Genomic DNA, 14,986 nt, shown 5'->3' on the forward strand with positions numbered 1-14,986 from the left:
AAAAAACGTGCACAAGAGGGAGCGCACACGACGGGGCGATCGGTGGCTCTTGACTGGCAACGAGGTCAACAAGAGTTATTGCTGGATCGTGCTTAGTTTGTCAACATAGAAAAGAGCCCTAGTTTAGGAGAAATTGGTTGAATCGGGACTTGTCTTGGCTAGTTGGTGCATTCTTAATCAAAGGAAAATAGCCCGAAAAAACGTGCACAAGAGGGAGCGCACATGACGGGGCGATCGGTGGCTCTTGACTGGCAACGAGGTCAACAAGAGTTATTGCTGGATCGTGCTTAGTTTGTCGACATAGAAAAGAGCCCTATTTTAGGAGAAATTGGTTGAATCACGGCTTTTGTCTTGGCCTGTTGGTGCATTGTTAATCAAAGGAAAACAGCCCGAAAAAACGTGCACAAGAGGGAGCGCACATGACGGGGCGATCGGTGGCTCTTGACTGGCAACGAGGTCAACAAGAGTTATTGCTGGATCGTGCTTAGTTTGTCGACATAGAAAAGAGCCCTATTTTAGGAGAAATTGGTTGAATCAGGGCTTTTGTCTTGGCCTGTTGGTGCATTGTTAATCAAAGGAAAACAGCCCGAAAAAACGTGCACAAGAGGGAGCGCACATGACGGGGCGATCGGTGGCTCTTGACTGGCAACGAGGTCAACAAGAGTTATTGCTGGATCGTGCTTAGTTTGTCGACATAGAAAAGAGCCCTATTTTAGGAGAAATTGGTTGAATCAGGGCTTTTGTCTTGGCCTGTTGGTGCATTGTTAATCAAAGAAAAACAGCCCGAAAAAACGTGCACAACAGGGAGCGCACAGGACGGGGCGATCGGTGGCTCTTGACTGGCAACGAGGTCAACAAGAGTTATTGCTGGATCGTGCTTAGTTTGTCGACATAGAAAAGAGCCCTATTTTAGGAGAAATTGGTTGAATCAGGGCTTTTGTCTTGGCCTGTTGGTGCATTGTTAATCAAAGGAAAACAGCCCGAAAAAACGTGCACAAGAGGGAGCGCACATGACGGGGCGATCGGTGGCTCTTGACTGGCAACGAGGTCAACAAGATTTATTGCTGGATCGTGCTTAGTTTGTCGACATAGAAAAGAGCCCTATTTTAGGAGAAATTGGTTGAATCAGGGCTTTTGTCTTGGCCTGTTGGTGCATTGTTAATCAAAGGAAAACAGCCCGAAAAAACGTGCACAAGAGGGAGCGCACATGACGGGGCGATCGGTGGCTCTTGACTGGCAACGAGGTCAACAAGAGTTATTGCTGGATCGTGCTTAGTTTGTCGACATAGAAAAGAGCCCTATTTTAGGAGAAATTGGTTGAATCAGGGCTTTTGTCTTGGCCTGTTGGTGCATTGTTAATCAAAGGAAAACAGCCCGAAAAAACGTGCACAAGAGGGAGCACACACGACAGGGCGGGCAGTGGCTCTTGACTGGCAACAAGGTAAACAAGAGTTATTGCTGAATCGCGCTTAGTTTGTCAACATAAAAAAGAGCCCTAGTTTAGGAGAAATTGGTTGAATCGGGGCTTGTCTTGGCTAGTTGGTGCATTCTTAATCAAAGGAAAATAGCCCGAAAAAACGTGCACAAGAGGGAGCGCACACGACGGGGCGATCGGTGGCTCTTGACTGGCAACGAGGTCAACAAGAGTTATTGCTGGATCGTGCTTAGTTTGTCGACATAGAAAAGAGCCCTATTTTAGGAGAAATTGGTTGAATCAGGGCTTTTGCCTTGGCCTGTTGGTGCATTGTTAATCAAAGGAAAACAGCCCGAAAAAACGTGCACAAGAGGGAGCGCACAGGACGGGGCGATCGGTGGCTCTTGGCTGGCAACGAGGTCAACAAGAGTTATTGCTGGATCGTGCTTAGTTTGTCGACATAGAAAAGAGCCCTATTTTAGGAGAAATTGGTTGAATCACGGCTTTTGTCTTGGCCTGTTGGTGCATTGTTAATCAAAGGAAAACAGCCCGAAAAAACGTGCACAAGAGGGAGCGCACATGACGGGGCGATCGGTGGCTCTTGACTGGCAACAAGGTCAACAAGAGTTATTGCTGGATCGTGCTTAGTTTGTCAACATAGAAGAGAGTCCTAGTTTAGGAGAAATTGGTTGAATCAGGGCTTTTGTCTTGGCCTGTTGGTGCATTGGTAATCAAAGGAAAACAGCCCGAAAAAACGTGCACAAGAGGGAGCGCACATGACGGGGCGATCGGTGGCTCTTGACTGGCAACAAGGTCAACAAGAGTTATTGCTGAATCGCGCTTAGTTTGTCAACATAGAAAAGAGCCCTAGTTTAGGAGAAATTGGTTGAATCAGGGCTTTTGTCTTGGCCTGTTGGTGCATTGTTAATCAAAGGAAAACAGCCCGAAAAAACGTGGACAAGAGGGAGCACACACGACAGGGCGGGCAGTGGCTCTTGACTGGCAACAAGGTCAACAAGAGATATTGCTGGATCGCGCTTAGTTTGTCAACATAGAAAAGAGCCCTAGTTTAGGAGAAATTGGTTGAATCGGGGCTTGTCTTGGCTAGTTGGTGCATTCTTCATCAAAGGAAAATAGCCCGAAAAAACGTGCACAAGAGGGAGCGCACACGACGGGGCGATCGGTGGCTCTTGACTGGCAACGAGGTCAACAAGAGTTATTGCTGGATCGTGCTTAGTTTGTCAACATAGAAAAGAGCCCTAGTTTAGGAGAAATTGGTTGAATCGGGACTTGTCTTGGCTAGTTGGTGCATTCTTAATCAAAGGAAAATAGCCCGAAAAAACGTGCACAAGAGGGAGCGCACATGACGGGGCGATCGGTGGCTCTTGACTGGCAACAAGGTCAACAAGAGTTATTGCTGAATCGTGCTTAGTTTGTCAACATAGAAAAGAGCCCTAGTTTAGGAGAAATTGGTTGAATCGGGACTTGTCTTGGCTAGTTGGTGCATTCTTAATCAAAGGAAAACAGCCCGAAAAAACGTGGACAAGAGGGAGCACACACGACAGGGCGGGCAGTGGCTCTTGACTGGCAACAAGGTCAACAAGAGATATTGCTGGATCGCGCTTAGTTTGTCAACATAGAAAAGAGCCCTAGTTTAGGAGAAATTGGTTGAATCGGGGCTTGTCTTGGCTAGTTGGTGCATTCTTAATCAAAGGAAAATAGCCCGAAAAAACGTGCACAAGAGGGAGCGCACACGACGGGGCGATCGGTGGCTCTTGACTGGCAACGAGGTCAACAAGAGTTATTGCTGGATCGTGCTTAGTTTTTCAACATAGAAAAGAGCCCTAGTTTAGGAGAAATTGGTTGAATCAGGGCTTTTGTCTTGGCCTGTTGGTGCATTGTTAATCAAAGGAAAACAGCCCGAAAAAACGTGGACAAGAGGGAGCACACACGACAGGGCGATCGGTGGCTCTTGACTGGCAACGAGGTCAACAAGAGATATTGCTGGATCGCGCTTAGTTTGTCAACATAGAAAAGAGCCCTAGTTTAGGAGAAATTGGTTGAATCAGGGCTTTTGTCTTGGCCTGTTGGTGCATTGTTAATCAAAGGAAAACAGCCCGAAAAAACGTGGACAAGAGGGAGCACACACGACAGGGCGATCGGTGGCTCTTGACTGGCAACAAGGTCAACAAGAGATATTGCTGGATCGCGCTTAGTTTGTCAACATAGAAAAGAGCCCTAGTTTAGGAGAAATTGGTTGAATCGGGACTTGTCTTGGCTAGTTGGTGCATTCTTAATCAAAGGAAAATAGCCCGAAAAAACGTGCACAAGAGGGAGCGCACATGACGGGGCGATCGGTGGCTCTTGACTGGCAACGAGGTCAACAAGAGTTATTGCTGGATCGTGCTTAGTTTGTCGACATAGAAAAGAGCCCTATTTTAGGAGAAATTGGTTGAATCAGGGCTTTTGTCTTGGCCTGTTGGTGCATTGTTAATCAAAGGAAAACAGCCCGAAAAAACGTGGACAAGAGGGAGCACACACGACAGGGCGATCGGTGGCTCTTGACTGGCAACGAGGTCAACAAGAGATATTGCTGGATCGCGCTTAGTTTGTCAACATAGAAAAGAGCCCTAGTTTAGGAGAAATTGGTTGAATCAGGGCTTTTGTCTTGGCCTGTTGGTGCATTGTTAATCAAAGGAAAACAGCCCAAAAAAACGTGGACAAGAGGGAGCACACACGACAGGGCGATCGGTGGCTCTTGACTGGCAACGAGGTCAACAAGAGTTATTGCTGGATTGTGCTTAGTTTGTCGACATAGAAAAGAGCCCTATTTTAGGAGAAATTGGTTGAATCAGGGCTTTTGTCTTGGCCTGTTGGTGCATTGTTAATCAAAGGAAAACAGCCCGAAAAAACGTGGACAAGAGGGAGCGCACATGACGGGGCGATCGGTGGCTCTTGACTGGCAACAAGGTCAACAAGAGTTATTGCTGGATCGTGCTTAGTTTTTCAACATAGAAAAGAGCCCTAGTTTAGGAGAAATTGGTTGAATCAGGGCTTTTGTCTTGGCCTGTTGGTGCATTGTTAATCAAAGGAAAACAGCCCGAAAAAACGTGCACAAGAGGGAGCGCACATGACGGGGCGATCGGTGGCTCTTGACTGGCAACAAGGTCAACAAGAGTTATTGCTGAATCGCGCTTAGTTTGTCAACATAGAAAAGAGCCCTAGTTTAGGAGAAATTGGTTGAATCAGGGCTTTTGTCTTGGCCTGTTGGTGCATTGTTAATCAAAGGAAAACAGCCCGAAAAAACGTGGACAAGAGGGAGCACACACGACAGGGCGGGCAGTGGCTCTTGACTGGCAACAAGGTCAACAAGAGATATTGCTGGATCGCGCTTAGTTTGTCAACATAGAAAAGAGCCCTAGTTTAGTAGAAATTGGTTGAATCGGGGCTTGTCTTGGCTAGTTGGTGCATTCTTCATCAAAGGAAAATAGCCCGAAAAAACGTGCACAAGAGGGAGCGCACACGACGGGGCGATCGGTGGCTCTTGACTGGCAACGAGGTCAACAAAAGTTATTGCTGGATCGTGCTTAGTTTGTCAACAAAAAAAAGAGCCCTAGTTTAGGAGAAATTGGTTGAATCGGGACTTGTCTTGGCTAGTTGGTGCATTCTTAATCAATGGAAAATAGCCCGAAAAAACGTGCACAAGAGGGAGCGCACACGACGGGGCGATCGGTGGCTCTTGACTGGCAACAAGGTCAACAAGAGTTATTGCTGGATCGTGCTTAGTTTGTCAACATAGAAAAGAGCCCTAGTTTAGGAGAAATTGGTTGAATCGGGACTTGTCTTGGCTAGTTGGTGCATTCTTAATCAAAGGAAAATAGCCCGAAAAAACGTGCACAAGAGGGAGCGCACATGACGGGGCGATCGGTGGCTCTTGACTGGCAACGAGGTCAACAAGAGTTATTGCTGAATCGTGCTTAGTTTGTCGACATAGAAAAGAGCCCTATTTTAGGAGAAATTGGTTGAATCGGGACTTGTCTTGGCTAGTTGGTGCATTCTTAATCAAAGGAAAATAGCCCGAAAAAACGTGCACAAGAGGGAGCGCATATGACGGGGCGATCGGTGGCTCTTGACTGGCAACAAGGTCAACAAGAGTTATTGCTGAATCGTGCTTAGTTTGTCAACATAGAAAAGAGCCCTAGTTTAGGAGAAATTGGTTGAATCGGGACTTGTCTTGGCTAGTTGGTGCATTCTTAATCAAAGGAAAACAGCCCGAAAAAACGTGGACAAGAGGGAGCACACACGACAGGGCGGGCAGTGGCTCTTGACTGGCAACAAGGTCAACAAGAGATATTGCTGGATCGCGCTTAGTTTGTCAACATAGAAAAGAGCCCTAGTTTAGGAGAAATTGGTTGAATCGGGGCTTGTCTTGGCTAGTTGGTGCATTCTTAATCAAAGGAAAATGGCCCGAAAAAACGTGCACAAGAGGGAGCGCACACGACGGGGCGATCGGTGGCTCTTGACTGGCAACGAGGTCAACAAGAGTTATTGCTGGGTCGTGCTTAGTTTTTCAACATAGAAAAGAGCCCTAGTTTAGGAGAAATTGGTTGAATCAGGGCTTTTGTCTTGGCCTGTTGGTGCATTGTTAATCAAAGGAAAACAGCCCGAAAAAACGTGGACAAGAGGGAGCACACACGACAGGGCGATCGGTGGCTCTTGACTGGCAACAAGGTCAACAAGAGATATTGCTGGATCGCGCTTAGTTTGTCAACATAGAAAAGAGCCCTATTTTTGGAGAAATTGGTTGAATCGGGGCTTTTGTCTTGGCCTGTTGGTGCATTGTTAATCAAAGGAAAACAGCCCGAAAAAACGTGGACAAGAGGGAGCACACACGACAGGGCGATCGGTGGCTCTTGACTGGCAACGAGGTCAACAAGAGATATTGCTGGATCGCGCTTAGTTTGTCAACATAGAAAAGAGCCCTAGTTTAGGAGAAATTGGTTGAATCGGGGCTTTTGTCTTGGCCTGTTGGTGCATTGTTAATCAAAGGAAAACAGCCCGAAAAAACGTGGACAAGAGGGAGCACACACGACAGGGCGATCGGTGGCTCTTGACTGGCAACAAGGTCAACAAGAGATATTGCTGGATCGCGCTTAGTTTGTCAACATAGAAAAGAGCCCTAGTTTAGGAGAAATTGGTTGAATCGGGGCTTTTGTCTTGGCCTGTTGGTGCATTGTTAATCAAAGGAAAACAGCCCGAAAAAACGTGCACAAGAGGGAGCGCACATGACGGGGCGATCGGTGGCTCTTGACTGGCAACGAGGTCAACAAGAGTTATTGCTGGATCGTGCTTAGTTTGTCGACATAGAAAAGAGCCCTATTTTAGGAGAAATTGGTTGAATCAGGGCTTTTGTCTTGGCCTGTTGGTGCATTGTTAATCAAAGAAAAACAGCCCGAAAAAACGTGCACAAGAGGGAGCGCACAGGACGGGGCGATCGGTGGCTCTTGACTGGCAACGAGGTCAACAAGAGTTATTGCTGGATCGTGCTTAGTTTGTCGACATAGAAAAGAGCCCTATTTTAGGAGAAATTGGTTGAATCAGGGCTTTTGTCTTGGCCTGTTGGTGCATTGTTAATCAAAGGAAAACAGCCCGAAAAAACGTGCACAAGAGGGAGCGCACATGACGGGGCGATCGGTGGCTCTTGACTGGCAACGAGGTCAACAAGAGTTATTGCTGGATCGTGCTTAGTTTGTCGACATAGAAAAGAGCCCTATTTTAGGAGAAATTGGTTGAATCAGGGCTTTTGTCTTGGCCTGTTGGTGCATTGTTAATCAAAGGAAAACAGCCCGAAAAAACGTGCACAAGAGGGAGCGCACATGACGGGGCGATCGGTGGCTCTTGACTGGCAACGAGGTCAACAAGAGTTATTGCTGGATCGTGCTTAGTTTGTCGACATAGAAAAGAGCCCTATTTTAGGAGAAATTGGTTGAATCAGGGCTTTTGTCTTGGCCTGTTGGTGCATTGTTAATCAAAGGAAAACAGCCCGAAAAAACGTGCACAAGAGGGAGCACACACGACAGGGCGGGCAGTGGCTCTTGACTGGCAACAAGGTAAACAAGAGTTATTGCTGAATCGCGCTTAGTTTGTCAACATAAAAAAGAGCCCTAGTTTAGGAGAAATTGGTTGAATCGGGGCTTGTCTTGGCTAGTTGGTGCATTCTTAATCAAAGGAAAATAGCCCGAAAAAACGTGCACAAGAGGGAGCGCACACGACGGGGCGATCGGTGGCTCTTGACTGGCAACGAGGTCAACAAGAGTTATTGCTGGATCGTGCTTAGTTTGTCGACATAGAAAAGAGCCCTATTTTAGGAGAAATTGGTTGAATCAGGGCTTTTGCCTTGGCCTGTTGGTGCATTGTTAATCAAAGGAAAACAGCCCGAAAAAACGTGCACAAGAGGGAGCGCACAGGACGGGGCGATCGGTGGCTCTTGGCTGGCAACGAGGTCAACAAGAGTTATTGCTGGATCGTGCTTAGTTTGTCGACATAGAAAAGAGCCCTATTTTAGGAGAAATTGGTTGAATCACGGCTTTTGTCTTGGCCTGTTGGTGCATTGTTAATCAAAGGAAAACAGCCCGAAAAAACGTGCACAAGAGGGAGCGCACATGACGGGGCGATCGGTGGCTCTTGACTGGCAACAAGGTCAACAAGAGTTATTGCTGGATCGTGCTTAGTTTGTCAACATAGAAAAGAGTCCTAGTTTAGGAGAAATTGGTTGAATCAGGGCTTTTGTCTTGGCCTGTTGGTGCATTGGTAATCAAAGGAAAACAGCCCGAAAAAACGTGCACAAGAGGGAGCGCACATGACGGGGCGATCGGTGGCTCTTGACTGGCAACAAGGTCAACAAGAGTTATTGCTGAATCGCGCTTAGTTTGTCAACATAGAAAAGAGCCCTAGTTTAGGAGAAATTGGTTGAATCAGGGCTTTTGTCTTGGCCTGTTGGTGCATTGTTAATCAAAGGAAAACAGCCCGAAAAAACGTGGACAAGAGGGAGCACACACGACAGGGCGGGCAGTGGCTCTTGACTGGCAACAAGGTCAACAAGAGATATTGCTGGATCGCGCTTAGTTTGTCAACATAGAAAAGAGCCCTAGTTTAGGAGAAATTGGTTGAATCGGGGCTTGTCTTGGCTAGTTGGTGCATTCTTCATCAAAGGAAAATAGCCCGAAAAAACGTGCACAAGAGGGAGCGCACACGACGGGGCGATCGGTGGCTCTTGACTGGCAACGAGGTCAACAAGAGTTATTGCTGGATCGTGCTTAGTTTGTCAACATAGAAAAGAGCCCTAGTTTAGGAGAAATTGGTTGAATCGGGACTTGTCTTGGCTAGTTGGTGCATTCTTAATCAAAGGAAAATAGCCCGAAAAAACGTGCACAAGAGGGAGCGCACATGACGGGGCGATCGGTGGCTCTTGACTGGCAACAAGGTCAACAAGAGTTATTGCTGAATCGTGCTTAGTTTGTCAACATAGAAAAGAGCCCTAGTTTAGGAGAAATTGGTTGAATCGGGACTTGTCTTGGCTAGTTGGTGCATTCTTAATCAAAGGAAAACAGCCCGAAAAAACGTGGACAAGAGGGAGCACACACGACAGGGCGGGCAGTGGCTCTTGACTGGCAACAAGGTCAACAAGAGATATTGCTGGATCGCGCTTAGTTTGTCAACATAGAAAAGAGCCCTAGTTTAGGAGAAATTGGTTGAATCGGGGCTTGTCTTGGCTAGTTGGTGCATTCTTAATCAAAGGAAAATAGCCCGAAAAAACGTGCACAAGAGGGAGCGCACACGACGGGGCGATCGGTGGCTCTTGACTGGCAACGAGGTCAACAAGAGTTATTGCTGGATCGTGCTTAGTTTTTCAACATAGAAAAGAGCCCTAGTTTAGGAGAAATTGGTTGAATCAGGGCTTTTGTCTTGGCCTGTTGGTGCATTGTTAATCAAAGGAAAACAGCCCGAAAAAACGTGGACAAGAGGGAGCACACACGACAGGGCGATCGGTGGCTCTTGACTGGCAACGAGGTCAACAAGAGATATTGCTGGATCGCGCTTAGTTTGTCAACATAGAAAAGAGCCCTAGTTTAGGAGAAATTGGTTGAATCAGGGCTTTTGTCTTGGCCTGTTGGTGCATTGTTAATCAAAGGAAAACAGCCCGAAAAAACGTGGACAAGAGGGAGCACACACGACAGGGCGATCGGTGGCTCTTGACTGGCAACAAGGTCAACAAGAGATATTGCTGGATCGCGCTTAGTTTGTCAACATAGAAAAGAGCCCTAGTTTAGGAGAAATTGGTTGAATCGGGACTTGTCTTGGCTAGTTGGTGCATTCTTAATCAAAGGAAAATAGCCCGAAAAAACGTGCACAAGAGGGAGCGCACATGACGGGGCGATCGGTGGCTCTTGACTGGCAACGAGGTCAACAAGAGTTATTGCTGGATCGTGCTTAGTTTGTCGACATAGAAAAGAGCCCTATTTTAGGAGAAATTGGTTGAATCAGGGCTTTTGTCTTGGCCTGTTGGTGCATTGTTAATCAAAGGAAAACAGCCCGAAAAAACGTGGACAAGAGGGAGCACACACGACAGGGCGATCGGTGGCTCTTGACTGGCAACGAGGTCAACAAGAGATATTGCTGGATCGCGCTTAGTTTGTCAACATAGAAAAGAGCCCTAGTTTAGGAGAAATTGGTTGAATCAGGGCTTTTGTCTTGGCCTGTTGGTGCATTGTTAATCAAAGGAAAACAGCCCAAAAAAACGTGGACAAGAGGGAGCACACACGACAGGGCGATCGGTGGCTCTTGACTGGCAACGAGGTCAACAAGAGTTATTGCTGGATTGTGCTTAGTTTGTCGACATAGAAAAGAGCCCTATTTTAGGAGAAATTGGTTGAATCAGGGCTTTTGTCTTGGCCTGTTGGTGCATTGTTAATCAAAGGAAAACAGCCCGAAAAAACGTGGACAAGAGGGAGCGCACATGACGGGGCGATCGGTGGCTCTTGACTGGCAACAAGGTCAACAAGAGTTATTGCTGGATCGTGCTTAGTTTTTCAACATAGAAAAGAGCCCTATTTTAGGAGAAATTGGTTGAATCAGGGCTTTTGTCTTGGCCTGTTGGTGCATTGTTAATCAAAGGAAAACAGCCCGAAAAAACGTGCACAAGAGGGAGCGCACATGACGGGGCGATCGGTGGCTCTTGACTGGCAACAAGGTCAACAAGAGTTATTGCTGAATCGCGCTTAGTTTGTCAACATAGAAAAGAGCCCTAGTTTAGGAGAAATTGGTTGAATCAGGGCTTTTGTCTTGGCCTGTTGGTGCATTGTTAATCAAAGGAAAACAGCCCGAAAAAACGTGGACAAGAGGGAGCACACACGACAGGGCGGGCAGTGGCTCTTGACTGGCAACAAGGTCAACAAGAGATATTGCTGGATCGCGCTTAGTTTGTCAACATAGAAAAGAGCCCTAGTTTAGTAGAAATTGGTTGAATCGGGGCTTGTCTTGGCTAGTTGGTGCATTCTTCATCAAAGGAAAATAGCCCGAAAAAACGTGCACAAGAGGGAGCGCACACGACGGGGCGATCGGTGGCTCTTGACTGGCAACGAGGTCAACAAGAGTTATTGCTGGATCGTGCTTAGTTTGTCAACATAGAAAAGAGCCCTAGTTTAGGAGAAATTGGTTGAATCGGGACTTGTCTTGGCTAGTTGGTGCATTCTTAATCAATGGAAAATAGCCCGAAAAAACGTGCACAAGAGGGAGCGCACACGACGGGGCGATCGGTGGCTCTTGACTGGCAACAAGGTCAACAAGAGTTATTGCTGGATCGTGCTTAGTTTGTCAACATAGAAAAGAGCCCTAGTTTAGGAGAAATTGGTTGAATCGGGACTTGTCTTGGCTAGTTGGTGCATTCTTAATCAAAGGAAAATAGCCCGAAAAAACGTGCACAAGAGGGAGCGCACATGACGGGGCGATCGGTGGCTCTTGACTGGCAACGAGGTCAACAAGAGTTATTGCTGAATCGTGCTTAGTTTGTCGACATAGAAAAGAGCCCTATTTTAGGAGAAATTGGTTGAATCGGGACTTGTCTTGGCTAGTTGGTGCATTCTTAATCAAAGGAAAATAGCCCGAAAAAACGTGCACAAGAGGGAGCGCATATGACGGGGCGATCGGTGGCTCTTGACTGGCAACAAGGTCAACAAGAGTTATTGCTGAATCGTGCTTAGTTTGTCAACATAGAAAAGAGCCCTAGTTTAGGAGAAATTGGTTGAATCGGGACTTGTCTTGGCTAGTTGGTGCATTCTTAATCAAAGGAAAACAGCCCGAAAAAACGTGGACAAGAGGGAGCACACACGACAGGGCGGGCAGTGGCTCTTGACTGGCAACAAGGTCAACAAGAGATATTGCTGGATCGCGCTTAGTTTGTCAACATAGAAAAGAGCCCTAGTTTAGGAGAAATTGGTTGAATCGGGGCTTGTCTTGGCTAGTTGGTGCATTCTTAATCAAAGGAAAATGGCCCGAAAAAACGTGCACAAGAGGGAGCGCACACGACGGGGCGATCGGTGGCTCTTGACTGGCAACGAGGTCAACAAGAGTTATTGCTGGGTCGTGCTTAGTTTTTCAACATAGAAAAGAGCCCTAGTTTAGGAGAAATTGGTTGAATCAGGGCTTTTGTCTTGGCCTGTTGGTGCATTGTTAATCAAAGGAAAACAGCCCGAAAAAACGTGGACAAGAGGGAGCACACACGACAGGGCGATCGGTGGCTCTTGACTGGCAACAAGGTCAACAAGAGATATTGCTGGATCGCGCTTAGTTTGTCAACATAGAAAAGAGCCCTATTTTTGGAGAAATTGGTTGAATCGGGGCTTTTGTCTTGGCCTGTTGGTGCATTGTTAATCAAAGGAAAACAGCCCGAAAAAACGTGGACAAGAGGGAGCACACACGACAGGGCGATCGGTGGCTCTTGACTGGCAACGAGGTCAACAAGAGTTATTGCTGGATTGTGCTTAGTTTGTCGACATAGAAAAGAGCCCTATTTTAGGAGAAATTGGTTGAATCAGGGCTTCTGTCTTGGCCTGTTGGTGCATTGTTAATCAAAGGAAAACAGCCCGAAAAAACGTGGACAAGAGGGAGCACACACGACAGGGCGGGCAGTGGCTCTTGACTGGCAACAAGGTCAACAAGAGATATTGCTGGATCGCGCTTAGTTTGTCAACATAGAAAAGAGCCCTAGTTTAGGAGAAATTGGTTGAATCGGGGCTTGTCTTGGCTAGTTGGTGCATTCTTCATCAAAGGAAAATAGCCCGAAAAAACGTGCACAAGAGGGAGCACACACGACAGGGCGATCGGTGGCTCTTGACTGGCAACAAGGTCAACAAGAGATATTGCTGGATCGCGCTTAGTTTGTCAACATAGAAAAGAGCCCTAGTTTAGGAGAAATTGGTTGAATCGGGGCTTGTCTTGGCTAGTTGGTGCATTCTTCATCAAAGGAAAATAGCCCGAAAAAACGTGCACAAGAGGGAGCGCACACGACGGGGTGATCGGTGGCTCTTGACTGGCAGCGAGGTCAACAAGAGTTATTGCTGGATCGTGCTTTGTTTTTCAACATAGAAAAGAGCCCTAGTTTAGGAGAAATTGGTTGAATCAGGGCTTTTGTCTTGGCCTGTTGGTGCATTGTTAATCAAAGGAAAATAGCCCGAAAAAACGTGGACAAGAGGGAGCACACACGACAGGGCGATCGGTGGCTCTTGACTGGCAACGAGGTCAACAAGAGTTATTCCTGGATTGTGCTTAGTTTGTCGACATAGAAAAGAGCCCTATTTTAGGAGAAATTGGTTGAATCAGGGCTTTTGTCTTGGCCTGTTGGTGCATTATTAATCAAAGGAAAACAGCCCGAAAAAACGTGCACAAGAGGGAGCACACACGACAGGGCGAGCAGTGGCTCTTGACTGGCAACAAGGTCAACAAGAGATATTGCTGGATCGCGCTTAGTTTGTCAACATAGAAAAGAGCCCTAGTTAAGGAGAAATTGGTTGAATCGGGACTTGTCTTGGCTAGTTGGTGCATTCTTAATCAAAGGAAAATAGCCCGAAAAAACGTGGACAAGAGGGAGCACACACGACAGGGCGGGCAGTGGCTCTTGACTGGCAACAAGGTCAACAAGAGATATTGCTGGATCGCGCTTAGTTTGTCAACATAGAAAAGAGCCCTAGTTTAGGAGAAATTGGTTGAATCGGGGCTTGTCTTAGCTAGTTGGTGCATTCTTCATCAAAGGAAAATAGCCCGAAAAAACGTGCACAAGAGGGAGCACACACGACAGGGCGATCGGTGGCTCTTGACTGGCAACAAGGTCAACAAGAGATATTGCTGGATCGTGCTTAGTTTGTCGACATAGAAAAGAGCCCTATTTTAGGAGAAATTGGTTGAATCAGGGCTTTTGTCTTGGCCGGTTGGTGCATTATTAATCAAAGGAAAAACAGCCCAAAAAAACGTGCACAAGAGGGAGCACACACGACAGGGCGGGCAGTGGCTCTTGACTGGCAACAAGGTCAACAAGAGATATTGCTGGATAGCGCTTAGTTTGTCAACATAGAAAAGAGCCCTAGTTTAGGAGAAATTGGTTGAATCGGGACTTGTCTTGGCTAGTTGGTGCATTCTTAATCAAAGGAAAATAGCCCGAAAAAACGTGCACAAGAGGGAGCGCACATGACGGGGCGATCGGTGGCTCTTGGCTGGCAACGAGGTCAACAAGAGTTATTGCTGGATCGTGCTTAGTTTGTCGACATAGAAAAGAGCCCTATTTTAGGAGAAATTGGTTGAATCACGGCTTTTGTCTTGGCCTGTTGGTGCATTGTTAATCAAAGGAAAACAGCCCGAAAAAACGTGCACAAGAGGGAGCGCACATGACGGGGCGATCGGTGGCTCTTGACTGGCAACAAGGTCAACAAGAGTTATTGCTGGATCGTGCTTAGTTTGTCGACATAGAAAAGAGCCCTATTTTAGGAGAAATTGGTTGAATCACGGCTTTTGTCTTGGCCTCTTGGTGCATTGTTAATCAAAGGAAAACAGCCCGAAAAAACGTGCACAAGAGGGCGCGCACAAGACGGGGCGATCGGTGGCTCTTGACTGGCAACAAGGTCAACAAGAGTTATTGCTGAATCGCGCTTAGTTTTTCAACATAGAAAAGAGCCCTAGTTTAGGAGAAATTGGTTGAATCAGGGCTTTTGTCTTGGCCTGTTGGTGCATTGTTAATCAAAGGAAAACAGCCCGAAAAAACGTGCACAAGAGGGAGCGCACATGACGGGGCGATCGGTGGCTCTTGGCTGGCAACGAGGTCAACAAGAGTTATTGCTGGATCGTGCTTAGTTTGTCGACATAGAAAAGAGCCCTATTTTAGGAGAAATTGGTTGAATCAGGGCTTTTGTCTTGGCCTGTTGGTGCATTGTTAATCAAAGGAAAACAGCCCGAAAAAACGTGGACAAGAGGGAGCGCACATGACGGGGCGATCGGTGGCTCTTGACTGGCAACGAGGTCAACAAG

This window comes from Amblyomma americanum, chromosome 8 (genome assembly GCF_052857255.1).
Source record: "Amblyomma americanum isolate KBUSLIRL-KWMA chromosome 8, ASM5285725v1, whole genome shotgun sequence".
Taxonomy (NCBI): domain Eukaryota; kingdom Metazoa; phylum Arthropoda; class Arachnida; order Ixodida; family Ixodidae; genus Amblyomma; species Amblyomma americanum.